The sequence below is a fragment of the Triturus cristatus genome, chromosome 2_1, assembly GCF_964204655.1.
Source record: "Triturus cristatus chromosome 2_1, aTriCri1.1, whole genome shotgun sequence".
Classification (NCBI taxonomy): Eukaryota; Metazoa; Chordata; class Amphibia; order Caudata; family Salamandridae; genus Triturus; species Triturus cristatus.
Window position 1 is genome coordinate 57,357,504 of NC_140581.1, and position 17,876 is coordinate 57,375,379.

Below are 17,876 nucleotides of genomic sequence, written 5' to 3' on the forward strand. Positions count from 1 at the left end.
ATTTGTTCCATCTTTTATTTGAAAGTGACTTGTCAGCACTATCTTATGCAGTAAATCACATTTTGAAAACTGGAGTACATCTACGTAATGTGACTGCAAAGGATTTTATGAACAAAGTGCAACAGCAAGATGATCATTTGGAATCTCAATTGATCAATTTGATGGCTTGTCAACGTGGGAATAATGAATATTGGTACCGACGCCATGGAGAATTGAAGTGTATGTTACGGAATTTAGGAACTCCTACATGGTTCCTTACCTTAAGCTGTGCTGAGTACGCTTGGGATGATCTTCTGGATTTTCTTCGAGAGGCAAATTCAAATATTGAAAACATCCAATACAAGACAGCAGGAGAATTGTGCTCATTGGATCCGGTTAATGTTTGCAGATATTTCAATCATAGATTTGAGGCTATGATGTCCTTCATCTGCAATAAAAAAAATCCACCTCTTGGAGAAGTTGTGGATTTCTTTTGGAGAAAAGAGTACCAAGCCAGAGGTGCTCCTCATATTCATATGCTGTTGTGGATCAAGGATGCCCCAAAATTTGGAACAGATTCTGATGATGCAGTTTTAAATTTCATCGAAGGATATGCAACATGTGCTATACCTAAAAGCACAGAAGAGAAAAATGTAAAAGAGCAAGTTTTACGTTTCCAAAGTCATCGGTGTGGAAAATACTGTCGACGAAAGCACAAGAGTAAAGATAAATTCTACACAAAATGTCGATTTGGATTTCCACGACCTGTTCTTTCAAAAGGAAGAGTAAACAGTTTTATGTCAGCTGTGCGACATACTATTACAAGAAAATCACCTAAAAATACCTACAATCTAAGAAGAAAAGAAGAGTCAAAATATATAAATGACTACAACCCAGTCATTTTATCCATGTGGAATGCTAACATGGATATACAGTATGTGGCTGACAATTCTATTGCTGTTTCTCGCTATGTCACATCTTACATCACTAAATCTGAGAAAACAGAATTGAAGGAAATGTGGGAAGAGATTTCTCACGAGAAGACTGTCAGTAAAAAGCTATACAGTTTCAGTTTAAAGATGTTATCGCATCGAGAAATTGGATCCTACGAATGCGCAGATAGGTTCTCATCTGCAAGTCTGTACTCAATATCCAGAAGAATAATTTGGACAAGTTTAGGTCTTGCAGAAATGCGAAATCGGGTACTGAAATCTATTCGAGAAATTGAATATTTAGCAGAGTTCGAACCAGAAAGTACAGACATTTTAAGAACAAACATGTTGGACACATATTATCCACAAAGAAGTCATCACCTTGAGAACATGTGTCTCTATGAAGTGCTGCAGAACTTTATGTTTAAACGGAATGCCACAGAAGATATCAACAATGGAAAATATAAAGTCATTGGTGAGGAAGGATGTTTGGTGAAGCAAACAAAAGGAAGTTTGATAAATCACCGGAAGCTGAGTTGCGACACTCCTGACAAAAAGGAATTTTACTACTTGGCACTTTTGCAGCTGTTTAAACCATGGCGTTCAGAGGACGAACTACTCGGAGAATTCCAGAGTTATGAAGATTCCTTCAATCCTAGCAAAGACAGCATAGAATTCAGTACTTTCACAACTTATGTTCAAATGTTAAATGAAGAAATTGAACAAGAAGCAACAATCGCAGCTGAAGTAGCTAGAGACAGTTCTCAAGACAGTCAAAGTTCTGGGACATTCAGTCAAGATCCTCTAGGACAACCGATCGTCGAAAATGAAGCAGCAATAGCTATGAACGAAGTGGAAACAGCTATGAATCAAGCTCAGGAAGATTTAGTAGACTTAACATATTTGGAGGAGCAACTGAATGAAGAACAAAAACAAATTTATGAAGAAGTCAGACAAAAAATTGATCACGGATTACTACATGAAAATAAAGAGTGCTCATGCACATCTTTTGAACCAATCAGAATGTATGCAAGTGGACAAGCAGGAACTGGAAAAAGTTTCTTAATTAATGTAATTAGAAGCTACCTACAGAAGAAAATGGAATCCATTTTGTCTTGTGTTGTTACTGCTCCAACTGGGTTAGCAGCGTATAACATCAAAGGAGTTACCTTACATCGTTTGCTAATGCGCTTCAAATCCTTGACCAGAACGATGCGTGCCTACTGATCCTGCTAGACCTTTCCTCAGCCTTTGACACGGTAAAACACCAGAAACTAATCGATCTTCTGGAGCACAGAATGGGTATGTCTGGCACAGTGTTAAATTGGTTTACCTCCTTCCTCCATAACCGTACACAAAAATTCAAGGTCAACAACACGCTTTCCAATTCCTCTCCTGTAACACTAGGGGTTCCGCAAGGGTCCGCACTCTCACCGACCTTATTCAACTTGTTCATGGAACCTCTCACTGAAATTCTGCACGCGTCTAACGTACAATTCCATATGTACGCGGACGACACACAACTCTATCTCAAGATCAACTCCCTAGAAGACATTAATTTGCTTAACTCCACTCTCAGGACCACTCAGTCCTGGCTTTCAGATAATCATCTCAAACTGAACACGCTAAAAACAGAATTCCTCCTCATAGCACCACCGGTCAAAGTCCCTTTAATGCACGACCTGATCAAACAGCTTACCGCCTTCAACGTTCAACCAACCATCGTGGATTCAGCAAAATCCTTGGGAATTACCCTCGACAGCAACCTTATGATGCAAAAACACATCAGCAACGCTACAAAAGGAGCTAATTTCCAGATAACTACATTGAGGAAGCTGAAACCCTTCCTGCCCTTCGAGGACTTCAAATTGGCAGTACAAGCTCTAGTTATCCCTCATGTTGAGTATGGAAGTGTCTCCTTATGTGGCCTCCCAAAAGTTGCTACAGCCCCACTACGAGCAACTATCAACGCAGCAGCTAGACTCATCACTGGCTCGAAAAGAAGGGCTCACATTTCCCCTGACCTTAAAGCCCTGAACTGGCTACCATTTGAAGCTAGAATCCATCTCAAAATTGCGTGCATGACTCATAAAGCCCTACATCACAACACCCCCAGCTATCTCGCACAGAAACTGACTATCTCTGGTGGTCTTAGGTCCTCTAGAAATGCTGGAAAACTTCTACCGAAAGAACAAAGGTTCATCAAGAAGAAAACCTATAAACGATCCTTCTCAGGGATGGCGCCCAAAATATGGAACTCTCTTCCCCCTGAAACCAGACTGAATGACTCTTCCGCATCGTTCAAAAAAGAAGTTAAAGCTTTGCTCATGGCAAAACTTACATGAACAATTGCCATCCCTGCCCCGAGTTCTTTAGAGCCCGTTTAAAATGCTCTACTTTTTTAATCCTCCTAAGATTTCGTGCTCCAAATGTGTTTATATGACTGTTACCTGCAGACTATTGTTTGTTCCAACTTACTGTTTTGTTGTTATGTAAAGCACTCTGATATCCGCAAGGATCTTGTTCGCGCTATATAAGACTCTCAAAATAAATAAATAAATAAATAAAATAAATGTTACCAGTAGAGCACGAGAACAAAATACAGTACCACAAACTAGCAGGAGAAGCATGCTTGGAAGTTTCAAGAGTATTGAAGAAAATGAAAGTACTCATTATTGATGAAGTTAGCATGGTATCAAACTTAATGCTTGCCTTTGTGCATTTAAGAATGCAGCAAATTCTAAAGACAGACTTTGACGTGTTATTTGGAGGAAAACACGTCATAGTTTTTGGAGATCTTTTGCAACTTACTCCAGTTAAAGGACAACCGGTATTCCATACTCTTACACATGAAGACACGAAAAAGTCGTTAGGGAGTATAGGCAATGTAAATATTTGGACATATTTTGAGTATAAGGAACTCATTACCAATATGAGGCAAGCCAATGATGAGAACTATGCAAGTATTCTGAAAGATATAAGAATTGGACTACTCACAGAACATGGCAGAAAAGCATTACAGAGTCGATTGCTACGTAATTTGTTTCCAACAGAAGAAATAGTTCCAGAGAAAATATACAAGAAAATTGCTGAAAAAAATACTGTAATCTGCTTAATGCCAACACTACATGAATGCTCTGTATTCAATCAAGAACTTTTGAAATTGGAAAATGAAGAGATCATAAAACTGGAAGCTGTGGATAAAATAGAACATGAACGAATAACTATTATATTGACAGGCAAATTGGGTACTAAATTGGATTCTCTGGAGAAAAATATTTCAAAAACAGCTGGTTTGGAAAATAATCTTTATGTGTGTATGAACTGTAGAGTAATTTGGACGTAATTTGGATGTAGAGAAAGGTTTAGTGAATGGAGCTATGGGAAGAGTTGTGGGTTTTGTTAATTACCAGAAAAAAGTTGGAATTGAATGTTTAAAAATAAAATTTGATCAGATACAAGAGGTTAAAGACATTTGTCATTGTTCAGCTCGTTTCTTGCTTGTGAAAGACTTATATGTACGTAGGAAGCAGTTTCCGTTTTCTCTAGCATATGCTGTAACTATTCACAAATCTCAAGGATTAACTGTTGATAGTGCTTTTGTAAACATTGGATCTACTGTGTTTAAAGAAGGTATGGCATATGTTGCTTTGTCACGCGTGAAAAAAATATCTGGTTTATTCATGATAGACTTTGATGACTCAAAAGTTAGTGCTGATGCAAACTGTGTAAAGGAGTATAATAGATTAAGAAGAAGCTATGCTCCTCATTTAGGTCAGTATCCTGTGTTTGAAAATCGTGCTGTTTGTCGGAAAAGGAGAATTGAGAATATCTGTAATGAGGATGTACAGAAGAGAAAACAAAAGGAGAGTGATGTGACTGCAAGCAAAAAGAAAAAGGACAGTGTGGAAGAGGTTGTTGGTTGTCATTTTGAAAATAGCTCTGGTGTCAACTGCTACGCAAATGTAGTGCTGAATGTTGTATTTTATCTTGATTTTTTGCAAGAGCAGATAATACTAAATCATGAAAAAGATTCTGTTCTTTGCTGAGTCTCCTTTATGAGAAGCTGAGTAATGATAAAACTATTATAGAAAGTGCTTCTGATGTTAGAAATCTTTTAGATGTATGTTCTGGACATACACAGTTTACACAAAATGTCTAGCAAGATGCACAGGAATTCTTGATGTATATCCTGATGGTACTGGAAGATGAAGGGGTAGAAGTAGAAAATGTATTTGGTGTCTCTTTTAAATGGGAACATTATTGTGATAACTGTATGAACACAAGCAATACTAATGTTGATTCTGAAAGGTTCATATATTTACCATTACCAGAGAGTAAAACAGTGACTTTTAGTAAATTAGTTAAAGATGCTAATCACAACATGGAATGTTCTGAATGTAAATCTGAAATGTTGTCAACTTTATTTTTAAAGAAATATGGACAGCATTTAATTTTAATAGTGCAACGTTGTAGAGCTGATGGAACAAAATTGAAAACTTTACTAAAGATGTTTGTTGGCAACCAATTATCCATATCTGGAAAAACTTTTGTAGCAGTTGCAATAATTTTTCATGATGGTCCTTCTATAACTTCTGGTCATTACACAGTTTATCTTAAATGTGAAAAACGATGGACACTGTGTAATGATTCTCAATTGATTTTCAGGCAACGTTTGCCTTATGATTTACCCAATTCTTACCTAATTTTTCTGAAACCCAAATTTTAAATACTAACATTATCATCGGAAGAAAGCATTATTAAAATTTAAAAGGCTTAAAATTGGATATTTCACTGAAAACAGATTTTAAACTTACCATTTGGCCTCAAGGAATGGTAAAACAAACATTTGTGGACTTCTTTGACAGATATCATTTTGGAAAATGTTCTTTTGTAACAAGGTTTACAGACGGAATTTCTTGAAAATTGTTATTGTTCTTAAAAGGTATTTTTGACATCTCTATTAAGGTATGTTTTAGTGAGGATACATTTGGAGCTTTTTTAAACAATCTTTCAGATTGTTGTTTTTTTTTGCCCGCTGTTAAATGATGAATACAATTGATTTCACTATTTTCAGTGAAAATCAAAAAATTCTGAAAACAGCAAAAAAAGGGCAAAAAATTGTTTTGCTAAATTTGCAAAAAACATGTACTGTTTAATAAAGTGTATTATTGAATATTAATACTTTTTTCTTTTTTTCAGAACTAGAAAGAAAATTTAGAAGATGTAATTCAGTTATCTTTGCAATTAAATAAAAACATTTAATTCTAAATTATTTATTTTGATGGTCAGGTAAGTTTAACATATCTGTATGTGTCACTGGTTTCGTTTCATGCTTCCTTTTCTTCACCTCTCCTTACTCTACTTTTCTCATTTCTCTTCTCACTCTCTCTTCCTGCTTTACTACTCTTTTGTAACTTCCTCACTCCTTCTATACTACTCCCATACCTTTACTACCTCCATCACTAATTTTTCATCCATGTTTCTTTTTCTGTATGCATATGTCTTAGTCTTTTTAACTACCTTACTCCTTTTCAGTTGTTTGCTCTCGGTGTCTGTATCTGTCACTCTTGGTTTGTCTGTTTTACCCTTAATTTCCTTTATATCTCTGGGGCACATTTACAAGCCACCTGCGCCACCACTACGTCAATTTTCTTGATGAACTATTGGCGCAGGGTGCTTTTCCATATTTACAAGGAGAGGATAAGCCTCTTTGTGTGTCTTTTCCTCTCCTTGTAAATACAGGCAATTCTAATGCAGCACTAAAATGAGCTTTTATCTTTTTTGGGTACCTATACATAAATACTGATGCAGAGTTTAAAGTTTAATAGGAAGATTCTCTTCCCTTCATCTGTGAAATGTACACCATCTCTTTTTTAATTACTTTGCCACTCCCCTCTCTTTCTCAGGGAGTCCCTGAAGGTTTACTAAAGGTGAAAAAAATGATTTTTTTTTTTTTTTTTTTAAAAACCCATTGGGTGCGCGCTGAGTGCGCGCACCTTAAAAAAAAAGAGAAATAGATTCTAAAAAACAAGTTTTTGTGTTTTGATTTTAGGTGGCTATAAAAAGAGCCCTTGAGTTAATGTAGGGACAGAGGAAGAGAAAAACGAAAAAAAAAATAAGAAAATTATGGCCTTTCGCAAGGATGCTCCTCAAATTTTCTTTGAATGAGATCAATACTGCTCTCACCCAAAGAAATAAGAAGACCACAATCCATGCAGTGTGTACTCATCCTCCCAAAACAAGGACGAATATCCAAAGGTGTGGAAGAAGGTGAAGGCACCACTGCAGAAGAAGTGCTCTCCTGTGCTGCCGAAGATGTGCTCGGCTGAGCTGCTGCAGATGTCGTCGGCTGAGCACGTGGAGGGTTTGCTCCAGAAGCTTGACGAAAAGTCACTGGATGCATTGCCTCAACGTGCCTCGTCATAGTATGAATACTAAAAGAGTACTTCTTGTTAGCATTCCCACGTGACAAGACACGCTGACACAGTTTGCAGGTGACCTTTGGTGCATTCACCTTCTTTTGTCCCTCTGGAAAAGTGAAAAACTGCTATATGAAGGAGTCTTTCTGCTTCCTCTGCCTCTGTCTCTCAAGAGTGTCCTGTTCACTCTCAGAAGATGGCTGTTGCTCTGCCATTGTATCTCAAAAACAGATTAGCTCCTTCTCCTAGGGAATCAGAACTAACAATGAGGGGGGTGGGTGTGATTTTGGAAGAATCTGGAACTAAAAGTACTTTGCACCAATGAAAAGTGATGTTTCTTGATCACATGACTTGCCATGAGGGGATTGGGTTTGGTGTTGAAACAATCTGAAACTGAAAGTAATGAAAACCAATTAAAATTGTTGTTTTATTATTCACATAACCCGAGGTGCGCGCACTGAGCAAGCTCCGAGCGTGCACGGTGCAATTACGCAAGCGCGAACGCGTATGCGTGCATGCGCTTACGTACTGTGCGCGTACGTAATGCGCATACGCAGCACGCGCGTATGTGTGAACGTCAGCGCGCGTACTCTACACGTATACGGAAGTGTACCGCGTGGAGCACGTACGACGCACGTAAGCATGCGTACGTACGCATGCGTACTGGGTGCGCAGTCCGAGCGCGCACTAAAACATATGTATGCGTACGTAAATAACGTACGCCGGAATTCATGAAAAACGTACGCAAACGTACTAGGTGCGCGCTCTGAGCGCGCACCCTAAGAATTTATATTAAAAAAAAAGTGGACATAACTTAATAGAAGATATTAACTATGCTGTTCAACTTTATCTTAATTATAACTTAAAAAAAATGAGCCACACCAAATTAAAGGATACAGATAATATATAAATGTATACATAGGGAAATTTTTTTAAAATAAATATTTAAAAAATATAATTAAAAAATACAAAAATTTGCATTTAAAAAACCTTTGAAATTCACTGAAAAAACCATAGGTTTCACACATGTCATAGTTAGGAATTAGCATTTAAAAAACCTTGCAAATTCACTGAAAAAACCATAGGTTTCACACACGTTATAGTTAGGAATTAGCATTTAAAAAACCTTGCAAATTCACTGAAAAAACCAGAGGTTTCACACACGTTATAGTTAGCTGTACATTTCGCTCATAAAAAAAACAATGAAATTCCCCTGTTATAGTTAGTTCATCTAACTATAACTCGCGCGCCCGTAATCCACTGCTGATGACGTCACATATTACATCACTCATGACATGGTCAGTAACATCACTCATGACATCACTCATGACATCTCAAATGACATCACTGATGACGTCATCCATGTGAAAAATTACCACATCTTCACACACCCTAATATAACCTTTGATACACCGACTAAAAATTTAAGAGTTCCATTCTCAAAACCATACATACTGCAAAACCAATAACTACATACCCAATTATTAACTCTTAGGTCTACATACACCTCCACTCATTCGCCTGTACAGTCACTCATACTTACAGTCACTCCATACAAAACTATCATATGCATTTATACACCTATATAGACACTCACACACCACTAATCATCCATAGAGGTACTCTCACACCTAGTCAGTCATGCAAATAATCACAGTCCCATTTACTCACCTATGCAGTGAAACACACTCAAGTTCACTTACTCATAAAATTAGTATCACAATCTTACACTCGTATAGAATCATTGATACAAGCACACTCTCATCCATACAGTCACTTTCACAATCACACACTCTCATATCTACTCACTTATTTACACTTACACGCACATATACTGCCTTTCACATATGTAGTAAGTTACAAATGTACTACTGAGATATACATTCAATCCCTAACACACCCAAACAAACACACACTCAACCATACAGTCCATCACAGATGCAGTCTTAAACCATGCACCCATAGAATCACCCACTCACACATCTATGCATAGAGTGACACACACCCTACCCACACAAACACTCATGAACCCATACCGATACTTAGACAACCAATCAATTACCCATATAGAGACTCATATAGCTGTTCTCAAAACCATGCAGCCACTTACACACCAACATACAGACACATACACACATTTACACAGTTTAGTCACTAGTCTGCAGTAAGATACATTTAATGACTAACTTAAAGAATCATGTTATGCACCACAGAAAATCATCCATTTACACACTTGTACACCCACTCATTCTTAAACAGGCCTTTCCCTATATATATTAAACATATTGAAATTTTTCAAAAACACATACTCACTGCATGATGTCATCAGTGATGTCATGAGTGATGTCATTTGAGATGTCATCAGTGATGTCATGAGTGATGTCACTGAACATGTCATGAGTGATGTAATATGTGACATCATCAGCAGTGGATTGCGGGCGCGCGAGTTATAGTTAGCTGAACTAACTATAACGGGGGAATTTCATTGGTTTTTTACGAGCGAAATGTCCAGCTAACTATAACGTGTGTGAAACCTCTGGTTTTTTGAGTGAATTTGCAAGGTTTTTTAAATGCTAATTCCTAAAAATAACGTGTGTGAAACCTCTGGTTTTTTCAGTGAATATATATATATATATATATAAATATATATATATATTCACAGAAAAAACCATAGGTTTCAGGGGTGTTATAGTTAGCTGCCCATTTCACTCGTCCAAACCATAGAAATTCCTCCGTTATAGTTAGTTCTGCTAACTATAACTCACGCGCCCGCAATGCACTGCTGATGATGTCACATATTGCATCATTCATGACATGGACAGTGACATCACTGATGACATCACTGATGACATCTCAAATGACATCACTGATGACATCACTGATGACATCATCAACTGAATGTGGTTTAGTTTGAAATTTAAATATGTATTATATATATACCAATCTGTATTGAATATTGAGTGGATATATAACTGTCTGGATGGAGGATTTAGTAGCTGTCTGACTGTCTTTTTAAGTGAGTAATTAAAAGTGTCTCACTTAATACATGGATTTGTAACGAAAGTATGTGAATGTGTGCAGCACTATCTCTGTTGTTGTATAACATGCTGCCTCAGTTGGTCACTAACTACATGAGTGTGTATATTAGTTATTGATTAGTTGGGTGAGTATTTGTATGGGACACTGAGTTTGTGTGTGGTTGGATGGGGTGTGTGTAACTCTATGCATAGATGTTTGAATGGTTGATTGACTAGGTGTATGGGTTTAAGAGTGCATGTGGAAACAGTTGTTTGGGTGACTGAGTGTATTTATTTGTGTGTTGGTGAGCGAATATATGTTTAGTTGTACATCTTCAACAAAGTAAAAAAATAAAAGGCATTGTATGTGAGAGTTGGTGTATATAAATAAGTTTGTGTAAAAGTCAGTGATTGTGAGAGTAAACATATGAATGAGTGTATAATTGTAGTGGTGCTTTTTTAACATATTAACGATGAGTTACTATGTGTTTGAATAAATGAGGTGTCGTTTCATGAGTGAGTAGGATGACTGCATAACCGACTAAGATGACTGCTGATGTGTCAATGTCTATATATGTGTGTAAGTGTATTTGATAGTGTTCTATTAATTAATGACTGCATGTATAGATGATTCTGTTGTTGAATGGGTAGTTGGGTGTGTAGACTTAGGAATCAGTGAGTGGGTATGTAGTAACTGGTATTGGTGTGTCAATGGTTTCAAATATGGTACTCTGTATTTTACAGTGAGTGATGAAAGGTTATAATAGTGTATGATGTGGTGTATCGGATTGTCAAGTGGATGATGTCATCAGTGATGTCATTTGAGATGTCATCAGTGATGTCATCAGTAAGCATGGGCAAAGCACTACGCTACGCTCGCGTAGTTGGCGAAGTTCGCGCTACTTCGCACTACGCGGACTGCACGTAGCACAGTGCGAACACGCGTAGCGTAGTGTTGCGTAGTGCTGCGGTCATTTTTTGCTTGCTCGCGGTCCTCAACGTCAAGTTGGCGACCGCGAGCAAGCAAAATGACATCCCGGCGAGACTTTTTCCTTGTTCGCGATCAGCAACTTCAAGTTGGCGATCGCGAGCATGGAAAATAAACCTCCCGGCGAGATTCCCAACGCGAGGAGGTCAGGTTTCTCATTGCGAGTGGTCGCGTATGCTCGCGACCGCTCGCGATGAGAAACTACCAGTTCACGTTGAGAAAGCTGAAGCTCGAGTAAAAATCTACTCGAGCAGCAGAAAAGTACAGCTCGCACTGTGCAAGATGCCATTTTCAATTATTGCACAGTGCCGGTTGCTTGTCCGCACTGTGCAATCATTGAAAACGACATCTGGCACAGTGCGAACAAGGTACTATGCAGTTCGCGAAGTGCTACGCGTAGCTCGCGTAGTGCGAACTTCACTTTGTGTAGCTTCACGAAGTGCTACTTCGCGAACTACGCCCAGGCCTAGTCATCAGTGATGTCACTGACCATGTCATGAATGATGCAATATGTGACATCATCAGCAGTGCATTGCGGGCGCGTGAGTTATAGTTAGCAGAATTAACTATAACGGAGGAATTTCTATGGTTTTGTACGAGTGAAATGGGCAGCTAACTATAACACCCCTGAAACCTATGGTTTTTTCTGTGAATTTCTAATGTTTTTTAAATGCTAATTTCTAACTATAACGTCTCTGAAACCTATGTTTTTTTTCAGTGAATTTCAAAGGTTTTTTAAATGCTAACTTTTAAGTGTGATAGTAGTTATATCTATTTTTTGTACTGATTTTTTACAGTTTTTGAACTGTTTATTTATAAATATTTTATTCATTAAATAACATATATTTTTCTGAAAATTGAAAAAAACAGTTTTTAATTAAAACTGAAATATTGATTAATTTTCTTGTTTTCATTTTTTATTTTAATATATTTATATCATTTTCTTTAAAAAAAAATAAAAAAAAATTCGCAGTCGCGCACTCAAAGTGTACACATCACGGTGGGTGCGCGTATTCTAGCCGCCATTTTAGAAAAGTCATGAAGGATCCGCGAATGGTGTGCGACGGCTGCGTGTTTTTCAGTTATATCATATACATTTAATATCACGTGATATGCGCGATTGGTATGCGACCAGTCTGCGACTCCTGCTCCCGCGCATTCGCGACACATGCGCATTACGGTACAAGATGTTTGCGCGCTTGTGGGTCCCGCGTGACATCATATACGTGCTGGGGCGCACTGGGTGCGCGACTCCCGCAAAAAAAATTTATGTTCCAAAATGATATGTATGTGTCTTTAATATACACATTAAGGCAAGAGATTATGTAAGATATTTATCAAAATAATATATTTGTACTTATAAGAAACTTATATTATTTTTAAATATATTTTCGCAAAGTCGGGTGCGTGTGTCGTGAGTGCAGAAAACCAGGTCAGCAGATCTGCTGTAGAGCCAGAGGACCAGGTCAGCAGAGCTGCTCTAGAGCCTAAGAACTAGGTCAGCAGAGCTGCTCTAGAGTCAGAGAACCAGGTCAGCAGTGCTGCAGTGTAGCCAGAGAAACCAGGTCAGCAGAGCTGCTTTAGAGGGAGAGAACCAGGTCAGCAGAGCTGCTTTAGAACCAGAGAACCAGGCCAGCAGAGCTGCTTTAGAGCCAGAGAACCAGGTTAGCAGAGCTGTTTTAGAGCCAGAGAACCAGGCCGGCAGAGCTACTCTAGAGCCAGAGAACCAAATCAGCAGAGCTGCTTTAGAGCCATAGAACCATGTCAGCAGAACTGCTTCAGAGCCATATAACTGGGTCAACGGAGCTGCTTTAGAGCCAGAGAAGCAGGTCTGCAGAGCTGTAGTAGAGCCAGAGAACTAGATCAGCAGAGCTGCTCTGTAGCATAAGAACTAGGTCAGCAGAGTTGCTCTAGAGCAAGAGAACCAGGTCAGCACACCTGCTGTAGAGCCAGAGAAACCAGGTCAGCAGAGCTGCTTTAGAGAGAGAGAACCAGGTCAGCAGAGCTGCTTTAGAGCCAGAGAACCAGGTCAGCAGAGCTGCTCTAGCTGACACTGACTGACTGACACTGACTGACTGACACTGACTGACACTGATTGACACTGACTGACACTGATTAACTGACACTGACTGACTGACACCGATTGACTGACACTGACTGACTGACACTGATTGACTGACACTGACTGACACTGATTGACTGACACTGACAGACTGACTGACACTGACTGACTAACATTGACTGACATTGACTGACACTGACACTGACTGACTACTCTCTACTACTCTACTACTGACTCTCTACTACTCTCTACTACTCTCTCTCTACTACTCACTCTCTACTACTCTCTACTACTCACTCTCTACTACTCTACTACTCTCTACTACTCCCTCTCTACTACTCTACTACTCACTCTCTACTACTCACTCCCTACTACTCTCTACTACTCACTCTCTACTACTCACTCTCTACTACTCACGCTCTACTACTCTCTACTACTCACTCTCTACTACTCTCTACTATTCGCTATCTAATACTCAACTCTCTACTACTCACTCTACTATTTTCTACAACTCTCTACCACTCACTCTCTACTACTCTACTACTCACTCTCTACCACTCTCTACTACTCACTCGCTACTACTCTCTACTACTCACTCTCTACTACACTCTCTACTACTCTCTCTCTCTACTACTCTCTACTACTACTCTCTACTATTCACTCTCTACTACTCACTCTCTACTACTCTCTACTACTCACTCTACTACTCTCTGCTGCTCTCTAGCACTCACTCTCTACTACTCTACTACTCTCTCTACTACTCACTCTCTACTACTCTCACTCTACTACTCTCTACTACTCACTCTCTACTACTCACTCTACTACTCTCTACTACTCACTCTCTACTACTCTCTCTGTACTACTCACTCTCTACTATTCACTCTCTACTACTCCCTCTCTACTACTCGCTCTCTACTTCTCACTCTCCACTACTCACTCTCTACTACTCGCTCTCTACTACTCTCTACTACTCACTCTCTACTACTCACTCTCTACTACTCACTCTCTACTACTATCTCTGCTACTCACTCTCTACTACTCACTCTCTACTACTCCCTCTCTACTACTCGCTCTCTACTTCTCACTCTCCACTACTCACTCTCTACTACTCGCTCTCTACTACTCTCTACTACTCACTCTCTACTACTCACTCTCTACTACTCTCTACTACTCTCTCTGCTACTCACTCTCTACTACTCACTCTCTACTACTCTACTACTCTCTACTACTCGCTCTACTACTCCCGCTCTACTATTCTCTACTACTCACTTTACTACTCTCTCCTACTCTCTACCACTCACTCTCTACTACTCTACTACTCACTCTCTACTACTCTGTCTCTACTACTCACTCTCTACTACTCACTCTCTACTACTCTATACTACTCACTCTGTACTACTCTTTACTACTCACTCTGTACTACTCACTCTCTACTACTCACTCTCTACTACTCTCTACTGCTCACTCTCCAGTACTGATTCTCTACTACTCACTCTCAACTACTCTCTACTACTCACTCTACTACTCACTCTCTACTATTCTACTACTCTCTCTACTTCTCACTCTCTACTACTCTCTCTACTACTCACTCTCTACTGCTCACTCTCTACTACACACTCTCTACTATTTGCTCTCTGCTACTCGCTCTCTACTACTCTCTAGTACTCACTCTAATACTCACTCTCTACTACTCTCTACTACTCACTCTCTACTACTCCACTACTCTCTACTACTCACTCTCTACTACTCACGCTCTACTACTCTACTACTCTCTACTACTCTCTCTCTACTACTCACTATCTACTACTCACTCTCTACTACTCTCTACTACTCACTCTCTACTACTCTCTACTACTCTCTACTACTCACTCTCTACTACTCTCTCTACCACTCTCTACTACTCACTCTCTACTACTCTCTACTACTCACTCTCTACTACTCTCTCTCTACTACTCTCTACTACTCACTCTGCTACTCACTCTCTACTACTCTCTACTACTCACTCTCTACTACTCACTCTCTACTACTCTCTACTACTCACTCTCTACTACTCTCTACTACTTTCTACTACTCACTCTACTACTCACTCTCTACAACTCTCTACTACTTTCTACTACTCACTCTAATACTCACTCTCCACTACTCACTCTCTACTACTCACTCTACTACTCTCGCCTACTCACTCTCTGATACTTTCTCTACTACACTCTACTACTCTCTACTACTCACTCTCTACTCTCCATTACTCGCTCTCTACTCTCTACCTCTCTACCTCTATCTCTACTACTCTCTACCTCTCTACCTCTACCTCTCTATCGCTACACCTCTACCTATACACCTCTACCTCTCTACCTCTCTGTACATGCACACATATGCACATATACATACGCATATATATGCATATGCATTTATATATGTATGTGTATATATATATATACATATATAAACATATAATCTGCATATCTATATAAATATAAATTCATGCAAACATATACATATACATATATGCATACATATGCATGGTATGTATATGAAATTTTGAAAAACACTAATAAAAGCAAAGCTAAAAAGCCACCTAATTATAAACAGAATTGCTTTAACTTAAACGAGGGCGAGACCTATTGCATTTTCAATGCTTGTTTACTTTGGTTCCATCAGGAATGCATTCAGATGTGACACATTTGCCATAAATTCTGAATGGTAGCACTCTAGTTCCTCATTAGATCACTGTAGCAAAGCTACTGCTCAAAATGGAAGTCTGCTGCTGGTATTTGAAGTGCATGTTTCAGTCTGCATGTCAGAACTTTTTAATGAAATATAAGAGGATTTGAGAAGTCAAAAAGTGCCCTAAGTTTTCTTTCTGCAGCACTAATCATAATTTCTATGGCAAAATGAACCCCCTCATTTTGTTCCTTTGCGAATTAAATGTTTTAAATGTTACCACTTTATTCCAATCAAGATGGCTTCAGGTGTGCCATACCTTTGTCATAAGTAAGACTGTTAGCGCTCTAGTTGTTCTTTAAAACACTCTGGGATTTCTGCCATTGGGCTATACTTGGGCTACATCTCGGTGATATTTGTGCTACATTTGGGCTCTTTTGTCTCTGGTGGCCATCTTGGGAACCTTGTTATGAAGATTCCTAATTTCCTCATTTACTGCAGTCTCCTCAGTAGGCATACTGTCAGTTTTTTACTTTGATTCAATGAAGAAGGCATTCAGATGTGTCACACATCTGCCATAAATTCAGAATGTTAGCACTCTAGTCGCTCATTAGATCACTGTAGTAAAGCTACTGCTCACCAGGGAAGTCTGCTGCTGGTATTGAAAGTGCATGTTTCAGTCTGCATGTCAGAATTCTTTAATGAAATAGAAGAGGATTTGAGAAGTCACTCAAAATGTGCCCTAATTTTTCTTTCTGCAGCACTAATCATACATTCTATGGCAAAATGAACCCTCTCATTTTGTTCCTTTTTAAATTAAATGTTTTAAATGTTTCCACTTTATTCCAATCAAGATGGTTTCAGGTGTGCCATACCTTTGTTATAAGTAAGACTGTTAGCGCTCTAGTTGTTCTTTGGAACACTCTGGGAAGCTGCAGTAGAACACAAAGGAATCAACTGACAGTCTCTGCCCTTGTTGGATGTACATGTTTTACTGAGAATGTCAGACTTCATTCTCACATGACTGAGAAAGATAATGTGAATTTACAGAAAATATGCTCTCAGTTTAGCTTATAGATCACCTTCCACACCTCTGTGGGAAAAGCATGTGAAAATAGTTTTCTCTCAAACATGATTCATGATATCCCAGCAGAAGGCTTTTTCACATGGTAAAATCACCTTAGAACTTACCACAATTCCTAAAATGAGTATGGTACCATCAACAAATGATTTATAATGTAACTAAAGTCTTAAAACCTTCTATTAACTGCAATGCTTTTTAATGAGGTGTTATCATGTATATTGGTCCCAAGATGGCTGCCAACACTTCTTGGATGAAGTGCTGACAGCCAATCAGATCTCACAATGAGATGTGTGGTTAGGCTCCGCCCAGATATGTATATGAGTTTACTTTTGATTTTCACAGGAACTACTGAACAGATTTACACCATATATGCAAAAGGCACATGACTGACCTGAGGACTACCTCTTTGCCAAATTTCACGTAATTCTGTTCAGCCGTTCGGGCTGTACCTTCGACTAAAGGTCCTATGGAAAAATGCATGGGGAAAACGCGTTTTGGGACCCCCCCTTTTTCTCGGCCCCCGCTTGACAAATCACCCCAAGACTTTCAGGGTAGGAGCTGAACGGAGCACCCCATTTGTTTTGAAAATTTCGCGAGGATTCGTCAACCGGCGCCAAAGTTATTCAAAATAGAATTTTGAGATTTCCTATGGAAAGTAGGTTGTAACTATAACTATCTACTGGCGACCGCCAGTAGATTATATATATATATATATATATATATATATATAT